The sequence below is a fragment of the Canis lupus genome, chromosome 27 (genome assembly GCF_011100685.1).
Source record: "Canis lupus familiaris isolate Mischka breed German Shepherd chromosome 27, alternate assembly UU_Cfam_GSD_1.0, whole genome shotgun sequence".
Taxonomy (NCBI): domain Eukaryota; kingdom Metazoa; phylum Chordata; class Mammalia; order Carnivora; family Canidae; genus Canis; species Canis lupus.
In genome coordinates this window covers 35,344,301-35,360,992 of record NC_049248.1, presented here as the reverse complement: position 1 = coordinate 35,360,992, position 16,692 = coordinate 35,344,301, and the positions used below count along the sequence as shown (strand labels likewise).

The following is a 16,692-nucleotide window of genomic DNA, read 5'->3' as shown; positions in this document are numbered from 1 at the left end:
GATGATGACAACTCTCTATACTTAGTTCCCTGAGTGACACCAGCTGCCCACTATGAAAATTCTGAAACATTTCCCCAAAGAACAGTGTGTTAGATTATGCCACTCTGGCTGCCTTGTGAGGTCCTAGCCTAGTGCCAGTGACCTGAAACTTCTGCTTTCTGATGGATCAAGATGAAATTGGACATAAACATAAGAAACGTGTCTTCCATTCAGAGTGATATACAGGCCATACTATTTTGGCTGATCCACATAGTAACTTTGGAAGGTTGGTAAAACAGATATTTTTATCCCTATTTTATAGCTGAGAAGGGTTCCTAAAGCTTGGATGTGGTGGAGAGAAAATTCAAGCTCATGTTCTCACACATGATCAGAAAGCATATCTTAAAATTACAACTCATGGACTGTTAGATTTAAAAAGAAATCATTGTTGGGACTACATCAAAATAAGAAGCTTCTGCACAGCAAAGGAAACAGTCAACAAAATAAAAAGGCAACCTACAGAATGAGAGAAGATATTTGCAAATGACATATCCAGTAAAGATCTAGTATCCAAAATCTATAAAGAACTAATCGAACTTAACGTCCCAAAAATGAATATCCTAATTCTAAAATGGGCGGAAGACATGAACAGACATTTCTCCAAAGACATCCGGGTGGCCCACAGATACATGAAAAGATGCTCAACCTCACTATCATCAGGGAAATGCAGATCAAAACTATGATGAGGTATCAGCTCACACCTGTCAGAATGGCTAAAACCAACAACACAAGAAACAGTAGATGATGGTGAGGATGTGGAGAAAAAGGAACGCCTATGCACTGCTGGTGGGAATGCAAACTGGTGCAGACACTCTGGAGGTTCCTCAGGAAGTTAAAAATAGAAATACTGGATGATCCAAGTATCTTAGTACTGAGTATTTACCCAAAGAATACAGGAACATTAACTTGAAGAGACACATGCACCCCTACACTTAGAGCAGCATTATTTGCAATAACCAAGATATGGAAGCAGCACAGGTGTCTATCAACTGATGAATGGATAAAGAAGATGTGGTATATATACACAATGGAATATCATTCAGCCATAAAAAAGAAAGAAATCTTGCCATTTGCAACAACATGGATGGAGCTAGAGAGTATAATACTAAAAGAAGTTGGTCAAAGACAAATACATATGATTTCACTCATGTGGAATTTAAGAAACAAGCAAAGAGAAAATAAATGAGGGAAACAAAGCAAGAAACAGACTCTAGACTATAAATAATTTTTTATTGAAGTTCGATTTGCCCACATACAGTATAACACCCAGTGCTCATCCCATCAAGCACCCTCCTCAGTGCCCATCACCCAGTTATAGAGAATTAAGTGATGATTGCCAGAGGGGATGGAGCTGGGGGATAGGTGAAACAGGCCACGGGGATTAAGGAGTGTATTTGTTGTGATGGGTAATGTATAGAACTGTTGAATGACTATATTGTACACCTAAGACTAATATAACACTATATGTTAGCTAATTGGAATTAAGTAAAACTGAAATAAAAAATAAAGAATAAAGAAATCAAGGGATCCTCTAGTTCAATCCCCTGGTTTTACTGATAAAGGTAGAACTAGGAAGTGCTGTGCACCTCTTGTGGAGGACCTTTTGGCCCTGCTGGTCCCACTTCATAAAACTACTCTGCCAGCTGTCTTCCTACCCCTCAACCCAAATCCTCACACAGAGGCTTATTCTCAGGCAGGAAGCCTTGACTGACCTCCCTAACTAATCTAGATTCCCCTACTCAATGCTCCTCTTGCACCACTGACTTCCCCATACTACTTACCACTACAGTAATTTTGCTATTTATTCATGGAATTCTTTAATTATACAAGATTATATAATCAATTTTAATGTCTATCTTCCCTGCTAGTTTATAAGATTCATGAAGGCCCCATTGTATCCCCAGCATCTAAAAGAATGCTAAATTTGGATGACCATTTATACTAAATAGATTCATTTATCTTGAACTTATGTCTCCTGACTCTAGTCAGTCCTCTATCTATTGCATCATGGAAACCTGAGCTAATCTTTCTCTAGTTATATTCACAAATTGCTCTTGGAATCTTGACAATCCTGTTCCAAGTTGAGATTCTTAATTAAGAGAAAGTAAAAATTTTACACACAAACTAAATATTAATGCATCCCCTCTTCCAGCCTTAGGCGCCTATGCCTAATAGAACCTGCCTGTGGGGTGAATCTGGTTCATTAATCTTGTTATCCCAGATATACCCCAAGTGTCTCAGGCTTCACTAAATGGTGACTGGAGATAGATCCCCTGCTCGGGATTAATAACTAATTTGTCTTTGACTTTAAAAGGTATGTAAACTTTTAGAAAGTCTTCTTTCAGCCACAAATATGTGAAGGAATCTTCAGGACAAATATATCTGGCCATTGTTCCCTATTCATGATCAGGTGACCCAGGACAAGGCAATTTTAGTCCCCCAAAATCTAACTGAAGTCAACTCTGGGTCAGAGATTCTGCTTCTATGACATTGCTCCCTGGAAATTCTGTGGCAATGAAATTAGCATACAATATGAAGGCTCAGTAAGAGGAGACTATTTTTTACGTAGCACCTTCATTTGGGGTTCATAGCCATGTGGCTTGATGGTGGTCTTCTCCATAGGTTGACTCTTTCTCCCAGAGTACGTAGGTTGGAATGATAGTCAACAGCCATATTTCTCCCCTCTGACCTCCAGGCCAATGCTAAATCTGACTCTGTGAGCCAGCCTCTTTCTCCCACTTTGATGAGCCTCTTCAGGGGCCTTCTGGGGGCTCTAGATGTCCCAAACCCAAACTCCATATATATTGCTCTCATCCAACAGACATATTTTCATCAGTCTGGCTGAGTGCACATTTCTTCCCAGTAGGTCTTTAGGCCCTTTGTAAACTAAAGCAGGAAAATGTGCCTGAGAGAGGAACTACCCCCTAACTCCAGTCACCTGAAAGATCTGTGCCCCAGCTTCTACCCAACAGAAATACCTTATTTGAGTGAGAATGGACAAATAAGTCTTCTAGGTATCAGAGACACTTGAAAAGCTATCTGAATATCAGGGAATATCACAAGACCTGTGATAAGAGAAACCTTTACCTAAATCCCATCATTTACTGTCTAGGTTACCTCCAGAAAATGTCTTAACTTCTCTGGGCCTCGATTTCCTTGTCTATTAAATGGAGATCAAATACCTATCTCATATGGTTAGTGTGAGTATTAGAAACAAAATACTATATGTAAAATGGCTTGGCACAGAGAAAGTAAAACAGACATTACTGCCCTACCACCTCCCTCTCAAAGACATTGAGACTAGAATAAAGAGAGAGAGGATGGGGACTTTTTTCCAGACACAAAATAGGAGGAAGAGTCAAGGGCCCAACATCAGTGTCCATAGATTTTCTCAATACAAGAATTATTTCTTCCAAAATATATCCCTATCTCACCATCGATTTGACACCCATGCTTCTGAGGATTGATTGATGCAGCTACTGCTATCAAACTCTTGAGAAAATTGAGGTACAAGGAAGGGGCCTTCCAGATTCATGCAGGAAGTCATTAGAAGTGTGAAGTAAAATCAAAGTAATCATAAAGTATAAGAGAACAATATTAAAAAGAGCTATATTTTTAGACTTTTTGGTATTTAAAAAAATAATAATCTAATAGCTGCTCTTTACTTAGAACCTACTGGGATCCCTGGGTGGCGCAGCGGTTTGGTGCCTGCCTTTGGCCCAGGGCGCGATCCTGGAGACCCGGGATCGAATCCCACGTCGGGCTCCCAGTGCATGGAGCCTGCTTCTCCCTCTGCCTGTGTCTCTGCCTCTCTCTCTCTCTCTCTGTGACTATCATAAATAAATAAAAAATTTTAAAAAAAATTTAAAAAAAAGAACCTACTGTCTATCCCATGCTCTGCTAGGTGCTTTGTACAATATTTCTATTCAACAAATATTTGTGGAGCACTTTCCATAATCCAGGTTCTCTCCTACACACTGAGAATATAATGATAAGCAAAAAGAAACGTGTTCTCCATTCTCATGGAGTCCTCCATGGAGTCTCACGGAGCAAGACACCAAATTGTCACACAAGTAAGTGAACCATTACACACTGTGAGAAGCACTATGGAGGAAAGGTATAGAGTGTGAATCAGATGTACAATGGTGTATAAAAGACCGCTCTGGGAAAAAGTAGAAGTTGAGCTGAACTCTAAAGGATAATAACAAACTAGCGGACCAAGAGGGTGAGAAGTGTCCAGGCAGAGAAAATAACGAGTGCCAAGATTCTGGGGCAGAGTCTAATAATACTCAAGAAGTTAGGTCCAGGATGGCTGGTTCACAGATAGAGGTGAAGAATGAGGTCAAATGAGTCTGGAGATACCCTGCAGAGCTTGGTATCCAGCATTGGAAAGGTTAGGCTTTGTCCTAAAAGCAACAAGGAGTCACTAAATCCATCAATTAATTACTCTGTTGAGTGTTTCAGGATTTTTTCTGGAGTATCATCATATCACAAGCATATCTATATAGTATGTAGAATAGAATTCAAATCCACCAGATGATGAAATACTTTGTGCATCTGACTCATAATCCAGTAACCCTTGTGAGCTAATAGCTGCCAGATAGGCCTAAACCTTTTCATGTACAAACTGTGGTGCAGACTTTTGCAATCAAACAGGCATGATGTTATATATGCCATGCCACTCACCATGTGGATTCAGCAGAAATGGAAAACTTCTTCACGATGCTAAGGCAGGTCGCTGCCTCTCGTATACCTTATAAAAGTAAGACATTTGAGGTAAAAGCTGAATTTTGGCTTCAAAGTTTCTTGAGACAGCTACATCTGCACCACTCGGCATAAGCAATCTGGAAGTTCCCATGGTGAGAATTAAGCATTTCTCACTCAGCATAAACTGTGAAATGTATTTGAAAATAGAGTTTTCTATTAAAATTAGCATTTTTTTCATACTTGGCCAACAACTGCCAGCTTTTTACAAAGTCACATTATTTATAGCAGGCAGATTCTTAAGAGAGGCTGGTACTCTGATCTCTATGAGCTGTCACAGGCTTGGGAAAGCACATCAAGTGAAAATAAGTCCCCCTGGCTTTGAGTACGGTGGTGAGGTGGTATAAGATCAGAGCACAGTTCATCAGGAGACTGCTTGAAGGCGATGTTTGGGAAAGCCGAAATTTAAGCAAAGTAAAGTTTCCAGATGCAAGAAATGTCACAATGAGTCCATAATTTCTGAGTGCTTTTCATCTCCCACCCCCCTCTACTGAGGATTGCAAATATTTTCCGTGTTTCCAAGCCCATTTAGCATTTAGCAGTATCTCTCTTTTTCCCTTAAACTCACTTTATGTCTCATAAGTTCACTTCATGAGTGGCATGCCACTTTTTAAATTAAAATAAGTTTAATTTAAAAGTTTTCCGTTTTAAGAATTTTTAGATATCTTTAAGGCAAGCAGAAATACCCTAGGTTTTTTTTTTTTTTTTTTTTTTTTGGCCAAAGCGTAGTTAAATAATCACTGCGCTCTATCTTGGTCAGACTAACGACCCTGGAGCAAATACATAAAACTTATAAGAGATGGAGGAGGAAAAAAAAATCTGTGTTAAGTATTCAGGGTCAACTGTTTTCAAGATCATGAATAGTTGAGCTCTTATGAAAAATCTGTGTCATTGTTTAGTTAATAATGCCTAACTTCTGAACTGGCAATTCATCCATGTCCTTTATTTTTTCCTGTCCACCTTTTAGCCATTATGATGATTATTACTGTTTCTCTCAAGATATTATTAAGGGAAAGGAAAGCAACAAGATCGACATAAATCTCTATGGTATCTTGTTAGCATCTCTGTGACAGTTTAGTCAACTAGACACTGAAACTCTCCAAATCCAATGAGATTTCTGCTTAATCTGAGGATGATCTGTGTTTCACGCTCACCCTGCCCACTGTTAACATGGCTATTCAATATCTTGACCTGCCTCTCCTTGGGGTTTAGAGAAGAACACAATGGAACAAGAAATTGTAACAGTTGAGTGCCCAGCACACTCAATCTGTACAACACAATTCAACACAGAAAGTTGTATGGTGTCATGGAAAGAGTACTGAGGCTGAGTCAGGAAAGTTGGATCCGTGGCTCTGCCTCTGCCAGAAACTTGACTCTTGATCTTTCGTAAATGAAAATTCAGGTCACCTTCCTCCACCTTTCACAATGATCCCAAGAATTCTGCATGAGACATTTTGTCATTCTCAGTACTTCGTAAGCTCTCTTCCCACCTCTATCACTGGGTCTATAGTAATAGCTTGTAAACATATAATTGTCTCTTTATTCACCTACAGTCTTTCCTCATCCACCACCTTCAGTTTCCTTGGGAGCAGAAATAAATCATTCATTTTTATCTTCTCAGTGACTTGAATACTGCTTACACAGAAGGCTTTCAACAAATGTTTGCTAAAGAAATGAATGCCCATGAATGCTCACATGTGTTTTAACCAATAAGAACACTTTTTTTTTCCCTCCATCACTCAGCACCCCTTCTGAACTTCTCCTATAGATTGTGCTCTGGTTGTTACTGGATAACTTTTAGGCTATCTTAAATGAGAAGGAAATTCAGCACTAACTTTGAGCTATCAAACCCCCTGGATCATGTAACAAAGATGGATTCTTAAATGAATTTGGCTGTAATTCTCTCAATCCCCAGTATAAGTGTAGCAAACAGCCACAACAATGTTTCTTACCCCACACGTTCTTCTAGAACTTTGCCACCTCCTACCAAAAAGTAGAATCTATGTTCTCCCCACCAATGAAGGTGACTTTGTGAACACTTTGAATAGCAGAGTACAGGTGAAGTAATGTTATGTATCTCCATGTTAGTTTATAAGAGGAAATACAACTTCCACCTTGTTCTCTCCTCTAACATTTGCTCTTAAAATGTAGCCGCCATTCTGTGAGGAAGCCCAAACCATATGCGGAAGGCCACATGGAGGAGAGAAAAGCCCCCCACCCCACCTCCTATCCCAGCAAAGCTTCCAGCCAACAAGTGCCTACTTGCCAGCCATGTGAGTCATCTTGGAAACAGATCCTTCTGCCTTCAGTCTAGCTGCCCTAGCTGACACTGCAAAGAGCAGAGACAAGCTCTACCCAAATTATAGATTCATGAGCAAAATAAAACACTGTTGTTGTTTTAAGCCATTGGGTTTCAGGTGCTTTATTACATAATAAAAGGTAACTGGAACAATAATGCTATGGTTAGAGCTAACCAAGATGGCAAATTTCACTCTCCAATTGATTCAAAAGGTAACTCTTGCATTCAAACACTTCATATCTCAAAAATGTTTCTGATGATTAAAAAAAAAATTACTTTTAAGTAAAAATAAATAAACTAACCTGAATCCAGATTCACTTTTGAACAGAGCCTTTGGCATGCAAAAGCATTCCCATCTTATTTCCTGCTACTTGGAGTCTAAAATAGTAAACTTTTCCCAATTCTATGAGTCTCCAAATTTTTAACTCTATTTGTATTTATATTTATAAACAAGTCCCAAGTTTATCTCTAATTTTCTAATACTTTTTTTATCACAGCCAGCAATAAACAATATGCACTACCTACCATTTTGTATTTCAGCCACTTCCTTGGGGGATAGATGCTGCATGGGCACTTGGTCTGCTTTCCAAGTTATCACAGATAATTCTTTTACCAAGTATTTTGCACATGATGAGTCACCACCTTTCCAGTCTCTGATAATCCTTTTCCTTGATGCCCAACTCATGCGAACTTGCCCCCAACTGCTAAGCCAATCTCACATCTTTTAGGCTTTGTTAGTGCAAAACATCACTTTGAGTAGCAGTATATATATTATGATAAAACAAATATGCAAAAAGAGCTTAACAGTGGTATGCTAGAAAAATGATTCTCTAAAATAAAAGTCCTGGTTTGTAGCATTTGCCAGTTTCTGTATTGTAAATTCTGCAGTTATAAGAACTTCACGCTATCAACTTGATGTCAATTAGCTTACAAAATTCCTTAGGACTTAACCTCGGCTCTTACCAGCCAGTATAAGCCAGAGGTGGTACACCGATGTGTAAAATCCAGTCAACAGTGGGAGTTTTCTTCAAAGGAACTCAGGATGATAAAGACTCTATCATGCTCAACGCATGGGTTCCAAGGTCATCTTAATAACGACATTCAGACAGCAGATAGGGAGGAAGGAGAGTAGAAGGTCCCAAGGGAAGATTTTATGGGTCAGGCCTGGAAGTGATGTAAATACTTCCAGTCACATTGGCCAAAATTCAGTTCATGGTCACACCTACCTACAAGGGAGGCAAGGAATGCTGTGTGTCCTGGTGGGAAAGAAAACAGGCTTGGCAAACACCTCACCAGTCTCTGCTACACATTCTCCAGGCCCAAGCTCCAGCCTATAAGCAGTATTATTAATATCAGCAGTCACTCAGCAAACTCAGTTTTGTTAGCCACAGATAAGGAAATTATGGTCACCTTGGTATCAAGTATAACCTAATGTCGGGAATTATGCAATAATTGTCACTGCAAATGCTAAGCAAATATACCTTTTGATGGCCCTGGAGGGAAAGGTATGCAATATACACCTGTGTGGCCAATGATCTACCAGATTCATGATGGAGGTCACTTGTCCAAGTTATAGTAACAGAACCATTAGTTTTCTTATCTGCTCGTGCAACCTTGGACACCCAGGATGACAAGATAGACATTGACTTTGGAATGCAAGAGAGTCTCCAACTCTTTAAAAAGAGACTGGTTAGAGTGGTCTGAGATTCCCTTTTCAACTTTGTCACCATCAGCTCTCTCTGATTCAAGTTCTTTAAAGATAGAATAATTATTTCTATTTTTATTATTTTAATTATTTCTGGAAAAATAGAATTACATCCAATTCACTGAATAATGATAATTAATTTAAATAATTTTTACAAAATACTGGCACATAACAAGCACTCAGTAAATGTTATTTCCTCCTCCCCGCCCTAACTAACAGGGCAACTCACCATGTCTAGCAAGCAAAATTAGTTGCTGGTGCTCTTTTTTAGCACCTATACTGCTTGGCACGATCTACCCCCACGTTCTTAAGTTTCTCTCTCTTCTCTTTCCCAAAGAAAATCCCTGTAGCCTTTATGTCTGGATCATGCATGGTTTTCTACTAACCTGGTTAATGTGTTAAGTAATTCTTGAACATTTTGGAGACATCGTTATAGCCTAAATAACTGAAGGGAGAGAGTCAGAGATGCTAAGCATTTCACTATACCCTGGAAATTCCATACAACAAAAAATTACCCTGCCATAATGTCAATTGTGCCTCCCACTCTAAGGAATTCTGAATAGCAGAAATTTCAAAATCCCTTATGACAGAAACACAGAGAAAGGCCTTTTCTGAGACACCATATGATGACCACTGTTCTGCCCCTATCTAGTCTTTGACTAGTCCATCTCCCTGAAGTGTTTCTGTGAGAGGATGAGACTTGTACTTCCAGTTCCCTCTAAGTAACTAGATCGTGTCCCCCGCCCCCCAAACTCTACCTCCAGAGTATCCTGCCCATTCTTTCTATGCATCTGACCTCATAGTCTAACTACATACAATAAACTCTGTGGGAATCATCTCATGGGTTAAGGCCATTTCTTTCCACTTAAAATGGTGATGATTGACCTGGGAAGCAATAATTAAGTCTGAGTATAGATAAACAATAGGCAAACTTGCACAACCAAATTTTTCATTACAACCCGGTCAAAGTTAAAACTAATGACAAGTTGTGTCAAAAATAATGACACACAGAAACCCCTCGCTCAAGTGTGTTTAGTTCAAAGACAATCACTTCTAAGCATAAAACAGGCCTCCTATTCATTTGGATGTCATGAAATTATAAAGTTTATGCTGCCTAATTTGGAAAACTGTTAGCTGATGCATATTTATATTTCTGTTTAAAAACTAGAGTGTTAAATCTTTTCCCCTAAAGAGATGTTGAGTTGATCAAAGATACAGGATTGTCCTAATTCTTTTCAAATGTAGAACATCTTTAAAAAGTTATAGCAGGAAACGTGTCTATGATTAAATAAAATTAAAACTCTTATGATGCTTGTGATTTAAGATTTTTATCTTTTTGATGGGACTAATCTCAAAGCATTTTATTACTGGGTCAAGTCCTGTTTTCCATAGCATGGGTTCTGTGTCCAGGACCCAGCAGGTCACAGGTTTGCCTCTCAAAATATACAATTTATGGAATAAAACTCCTCCAAGGCTGAGCTAAAAAGCACAGAAGGTTCTCAAGGGCAGCAGTCTGCCTTAAATCCTGTGTATTCACAGGCACTGGGCATCTGGCCCTCTGGCTCCAGACCAAGGAAGTTGCTTCAGAACTAGCTGGTTCATCCCTGGGGTCATTTAACCTTCACTCCTCAGGCAGAGCTTGTTTAAGTGTTTTGCTCTTCAGATCCAGTTTTTGGCCCCCTCGTTCTTGAGAGGCCCTCTAAACCCCTTGTTTCTTGTCTTATGACCCACAAAGGACCTCTCCGGTTAGAATGAAAGAAGCAGATGAAGCTGCACCTAAGCGCTTTTCCATGAGCCTGAAATCTCTACTGACATCTCCTCTGCCTTTCAGCCAGGACGTTTTGAATCAGCCAGAACAGATTTGATTTCCGCATTTCACATGATTACCTGAACATAGTGCATCAGGAGCCCTAGACAAGATGCACAGGGTAGTTACAAACTAAAACTCCTCATTCTTTAAGATTAAAAGATATATGCTAATTCTGCTTCCCAAGGCCTGAGGCATCAAATTTCTCTCAATACAGACTTCCCCCAAATTGGAAGGGACCTGTCATTAAAAACCTCATTAAAGATATCCTATTTCCAAGCGGGGGCCCAGCGGCCCTTAAGTCAGACACAACTGCTTTCCTGCTGCCTCAAGACCTATTTCTTGGAACCTAGACGGCATCCCAAGGGGGAGGGATGTCCCTGGTTGTGTTGTCACTGGGTCCTTGCCGAAGACAAATCCCCCACCATGATCTGCCCTGTGAGCGGCTGACGAATGTCGATCTTCTCAATGCCGATGACTTGATGGTGATCGGTGATCCCAACCACCGATCTATGAGGTCCACATGATTTCTGGCATTTTACGCTTAAGGAAAAACTGTGGTGTGGCCTCCATAAGCGACCAAGGGTTGAAGGAAGAGAGCAGAACCAAGGCTGGAACCCAAGCATCCGTCTTGAGGCTGTCTTGAGGCTGGCTTCTCTCATTGCCTCCCTTCCTGGCAGCAGCCAAGAGCACCCACTGTGCCTGAATTCTTGTTTACTGAGTGGTGCGGGTGGGTTGACTGCAAGAAGCTAGCAAGCATTAACTTGCAACTAACGTGGGTCTCATCAGCTACGTATATGAGTTTTTTTAATCACACAAATTTAAATAGGACACTAGTGTGGGTATTTATTTTAATTCAGCCTCTGGAACATGACCGGAGAGCATGTTGCTGCTGGTTCTTAGTAGGTCAATTGGTGCATCCTCCAGGAGCCATGTCCTGCTCCGTAATATTTAGCTGACACATATGGCTTTAAATTCCAGGAATTGAACTATATAGCAGGTTACATACCCAGGTCCACACAATCCAAGGGAACCACCCTAGGTTCCATCAAAAATGGTGCACGTGGGGATCCCTGGGTGGCTCAGTGGTTTAGCGCCTGCCTTTGGCCCAGGGCACGATCCTGGAGTCCCAGGATCAAGTCCCACGTCGGGCTCCCGGAGCCTGCTTCTCCCTCTGCCTCTCTCTCTCTCTCTCTATCATAAATAGATAAATAAATCTTAAAAAAAAAAATGGTGCACGTAGGCCCTCAATTGTTTAGGTAGTTGAGGGCAAACCAAAGCGGCTTGTCACAACTACCCAGTTGCACGCAATTTTCTGTGTTCTGTAAACAAGCCCTTTAAACCTAAGTCACTCTTTCTTTACATACTTTAATACATGTTATCTTTGCAGGCTTACATGAATCTTCATGTCTGGAGCTGGTCTCTGGTGCACAGAAGAGACTCTAATGCCTGCCTGAATGCTACATTTTGGGAGAATGAGCTTCTCTGGCTTCGTCTTGGTCTTTTCTTTAGGTTTTGTTTTTTGTTCTATACCTGAACTTAGAAATGTCATAGTAGCTGCAGCATGTTTTAGAATACAGTCATTGCTGCAGTAAACTGAGTCAGGCTGCGCCACCACGTGAGAGCACCCAGGGCCAATACATTTTGAGGCACCAGGAGCCTCCTCCACAACAGGCTGGAATATCTTTTTTTTGGGGGGGGGCGTACATGATGGTACATGACAAGGTAGGGTTCCCCAAGCCCCTCCTCTTCCTCGGGGTCTAGGATGTAAATTGGAGGTCAGAAGATTCTCAGTGTGTTGGAGGATTAAGTTGGGGCAGGGACTCCCCAGCAGCTGAGGGCCTCTCTCTTCCTCTTGTTCTTGCTGGGGCTGGTGGTCCAGGAGGCTCTTACTCCTTGGAGGCCATGTGGACCATGAGGTCCACCACCCGGTTGTTGTAGCCAAATTCATTGTCATACCAGGAAATGAGCTTGACAAAGTGGTCATCGGGTCATCTAGCCCCGGCGTCGAAGGTGGAAGAGTGGGTGTCACTGTTGAAGTCACAGGAGACAACCTGGTCCTCAGGGTCAGGCTGGAATATCTTGAGCGTTTTCTTGCCACTTGGGTTTGCAGCCTTCTCAATTCTACCCTTTATTCCTTGGTCTTCCCTAGACTTCTGCTCTAGGAAAGGGACCTAGCTTACCTGTTGCTGTGGAGATGAAATTAATGGAGGCTCAAGGGTAGACGAGCTCTCAGTTTCCCAAGTACCTCCTCCCCAGACTGGGCATCTTGGGCTTATTCTCAGATCTGAGGGGAACCATTTTTGGTGTGATAAAGACCCCAAACTCCCTTTTTCTTTCTTTCTTTTTCTTTTTTCTTTTTTTTTCTTTTTGAGTAGGGGGCAGGGAAGGGAGGAGGTGTGTCGGAATTCTCCTACCCTCCTTGAACTATTTTCCATCCTCAAATTGCTCCTCGTGGCGGGGCTTAGATCTATCCACCTTTCCCCTTTGTCCCAGGCCTTGGGGGAAAGGAAGGAAGTGCATGTTTGGGAAACTGGTATTACTGGAACTAATGTTTGAACCTCCTTGGCCACCAGCATCCCCCCCCTCCCCAAGGTGAAGTGGAGGGTGCTGCGGTGAGCTGGCCCACTCCAGAGCTGCAATGCCACTGGAGAAGTCAGACTACCATGACACACAGGAAAGGAGGGCAGATTTTTTTCTAGTTTTTAAGTGGGGGGTGGGGGTGGCCGGCAGGGAGGTTTTCTATAAACTGTATCATTTTCTTTTTTAAAAAAATATTTTATTTATTTATTCATGATAGACATAGAGACGTGGGACTTGATCCCGGGACTCCAGGATTGCACCCTGGGCCAAAGACAGGTGCTAAACCCCTGGGATCCCTCCAGTAAACTGTATCATTTTCTGCTGAGGATGGCATGTCCCATCCTTTTAATCAAGGTGATTGTGATTTTGACTAATAAAAAGGACTTTATAATCGAAAAAAAAAAAGTGAGCCTATATTTTATGGGCTCACTTGTTTCCATGGATATCGCCAGGCCTACCTGAAACGGTTCTTTCACAAACCACAATTTCAGCAAGGGTGAGGCACACCGCGAACGATAGGAGCAGACCCACCTGAAAACATGTCAGTTCACTTTTCTGCCCGAGATACTCGTGACTTACACAACCAGCAGCGTGTGCATCAAGTGTAAGACGTGCAGAAAGAGGCTCCTCCAGCAGGGGAAGGACGAGACCCTAATTGTTACTTAAGTGGCCTTTGTCCAGTCACTTCATTTCTCCTGCCCCCAAATTGCAATTTCTTCCTTTCCCTGCAACCAAATCGTCCTGAACAGGTTCCCTTCTGGGACCCTGACACCGTTGACATCCGTCGGAGGGGAGAACTATAATAAGCTACAAAGTGAGTGGGCCTGTTCTTCCCTTCCCTGTGAAAGTAACAATGGGATGTGTTAAATATTATCCTCTGGCTCTTTTTACTGTAATGTTTTCCTGCATCTAATCATGTTTCCTTCTGCTGTCTGCAGCTGAATAGACAGCTGGACGTCAGCTGCGTGGCGTCTAGTGTAGTCATTTTTTTAAATGTTTCGCCCTTAATTGGGTGACATTGTCCCTCATTCTGTTTTGTGAATGGCCTGTGCCGCAGGTACGCTGGAGCTAGGCAGGCAGCTCAGAGATGTCCCCCAGCGCTTCCGTAGATGAGCAGACTTGCCCTGTCATCCCTGCCATCAAGGTTAGGAAACCAGGACATGCAGAGTTAGGGCAGTAGGGGGACTGAGACCAGTGCTGAGGCTCTGACCACGCACCGATGTCCCAAAGCATCAGAGCTCCCTCCAAAACCAGTGTCCAGTCTCATCCTCATTAACGGTTTCGGTCACCCATGTCATTCTTTTTATTGCCAGAGGTGGGGGAAAAAGTCTCCTTTTTTTTTTTTTTTATGATTTTATAACCCTGTCATTAGAAATGTTTGAAACAGCATTCCACCCTCAGGTTGCATTGTGTGGTTATGAACTTCATTTGATCACCGGGCCATCAAGTTGACGTTAACTGCTGCAATTTACAACTGCTCCAGCTTTCTGTCTATTATGGTACCTTCTGCGTGTGGAACCAGGCAGGGGGGTGGCGGGGGGGGACCTCTGCTGCCCAGGGGAAGTTTAAAAGAATGTGATGTCTTGTTAAAACCTGAAGGGGCAATGAAGGGGGGTGGACAGAGGGGGGAACCTCTGAAGACAGCAGGCCGAAGAAGCCTGATGGTGAATAATGCCTTGATCCTGCGGGGAGCACGGGTGACCTGGCGTGTCCTGCAAAGCTGGGAGTGAATAATTCACTGTGCGAGTCACAGGCCTCCTGGTAGGCCACAGCATTGCTTGGTCTTACAAATATGTTCTCCCACAGAATCAGACTTGACAGGCGGGTTCGCTCAAGAAACGTCCAAACAAAAGCCTTGTGTGACGGGGAGAGCACCTTGTGATTTTGGCACAAGGCTCCCAGGGCTGGGGTTCCCGGGGAGCACTTGGCTGGCGAGCACATCGGCAAGCATCAAAGCAGAGGTAATCCAAAAGGGAACAGGTCAGAAGATGCCGAGCCCTGGTTCGTGTCTGCTGAAAGTGTGATGAAGTCAGACAAGAATCCATTTTCACCACACACGCAAATTGAAATCACAGTCATTGTGTAAGTTGGACCCACAGAATGAAGAAAGCATAATGCAGCTGGGAATCCCAGATGACTTCTTGACCTGGGCTGCAATTTAATTTAGAATAGAAGAAAAACAAAAAACAAAAAAAAACACCACCACCAATGTTTCTTCTTGAATGAAGAATCAGAAAGTCATCGAGATCATTTGGTTGGATTTACTCTTTCTGGGGGCTTGAAGGTAGATTCTAGAGCATTTTTGGAAAGCCAAGGCAGTTGGTTGGTCCTCTCATGTTTTGAAAAAAGGAGGGGATCAGCGTCAGATCAAAGAATAAGAGAGTTCGAGTTCTCGACCCCTCTTTCTCCTGTATGGGGACCCAAGCAGCCATGAAGACAGCCCCGGTGCCAGCAGTTTAGCACCGCCTTCAGCCTGGTGTGTGATCCTGGAGACCCGGGATCGAGTCCCATGTCAGGGTCCCTGCATGGAGCCTGCTTCTCCCTCTGCCTGTGTCTCTGCCTCTCTCTCTCTCTCTCTCTGTTTGCTGTCATGAATAAATAAATAAAATCTTTAAAAAAAAAAAAAAAAACAAAACAGGAAGTTAGAGCCAACATCAAAGATGAGCATCTCACCAACTTACCTCATTCATTAGGTTCCCCTTTCTGCTGCTCTGAGGAAATGTAGTGTCACAGAAAACTGGAAAAATGCAAAGAGATTGCCCCCAGATGCATTCTGATCTGCCCTATAGGTCAACATTTCTGTCACTTAGCTGATTTCTGAATACATGACTGGGCACATATCATGTTTGAACAAAGTTTACTCCGTGCTGAATTACCGTTAAACCATAACTAAATTGCTTATTGGTACATATCATAAACTGCAAAGTAAGCTAATCCAGCCTTAAAGCACAGTCTCCCCAGGCAACACTCCCATGACTTTCAGCAGAGACTCAGATCCAGGCCCACCTCATGAGAGACAGCCCTAAAAATCCTAAGACGAGGTAACACGTGCTTGGTAAAAACAGTCACCTCTCTCAATCTCCCCAAATAGGCTCCAGTGTGGAAGCGGTTCAAATTACCCATGGGCTCTTTCCCACTATTCAGGGTATGAGAGTTAGTATTGGCCCACATCCTTGCGAACCATTGGCATTGCCAGTCTTTTTAATTTTGATGTGTAGTGGTCTCTCACTGTGATTTTAATTTGTATTTCCCTGGTAAGTAGGGCAACCACAGAATGTATCATCTAAACCAAAAGTGAAAGGGGTGTTTTTAGAACTTTAGCAAGTAAAGCAGTGTAAACTGAGACTGTTACTAGCAAACGAGGATATATGGTCCCCCTACGGCCGACAAGCAAGGTTCAGTACCATGTTTATTGGCCATTTGGGTGTCCTCTTTGAGAATTTTTCCATAGGATTATCTGCCTTTTTCTTACGAATCATAGGAGTTCTCAATCTA

The 16,692-nt window shown here is 42.2% G+C and overlaps 1 pseudogene; it reads right to left on the bottom strand.

Moving 5' to 3' along the window:
• LOC111092904 overlaps window positions 1–16,368 on the bottom strand; it is a 41,007-nt pseudogene extending 24,639 nt beyond the window's left edge.
• Between the last annotated feature and the right edge of the window lie 324 nt (window positions 16,369–16,692).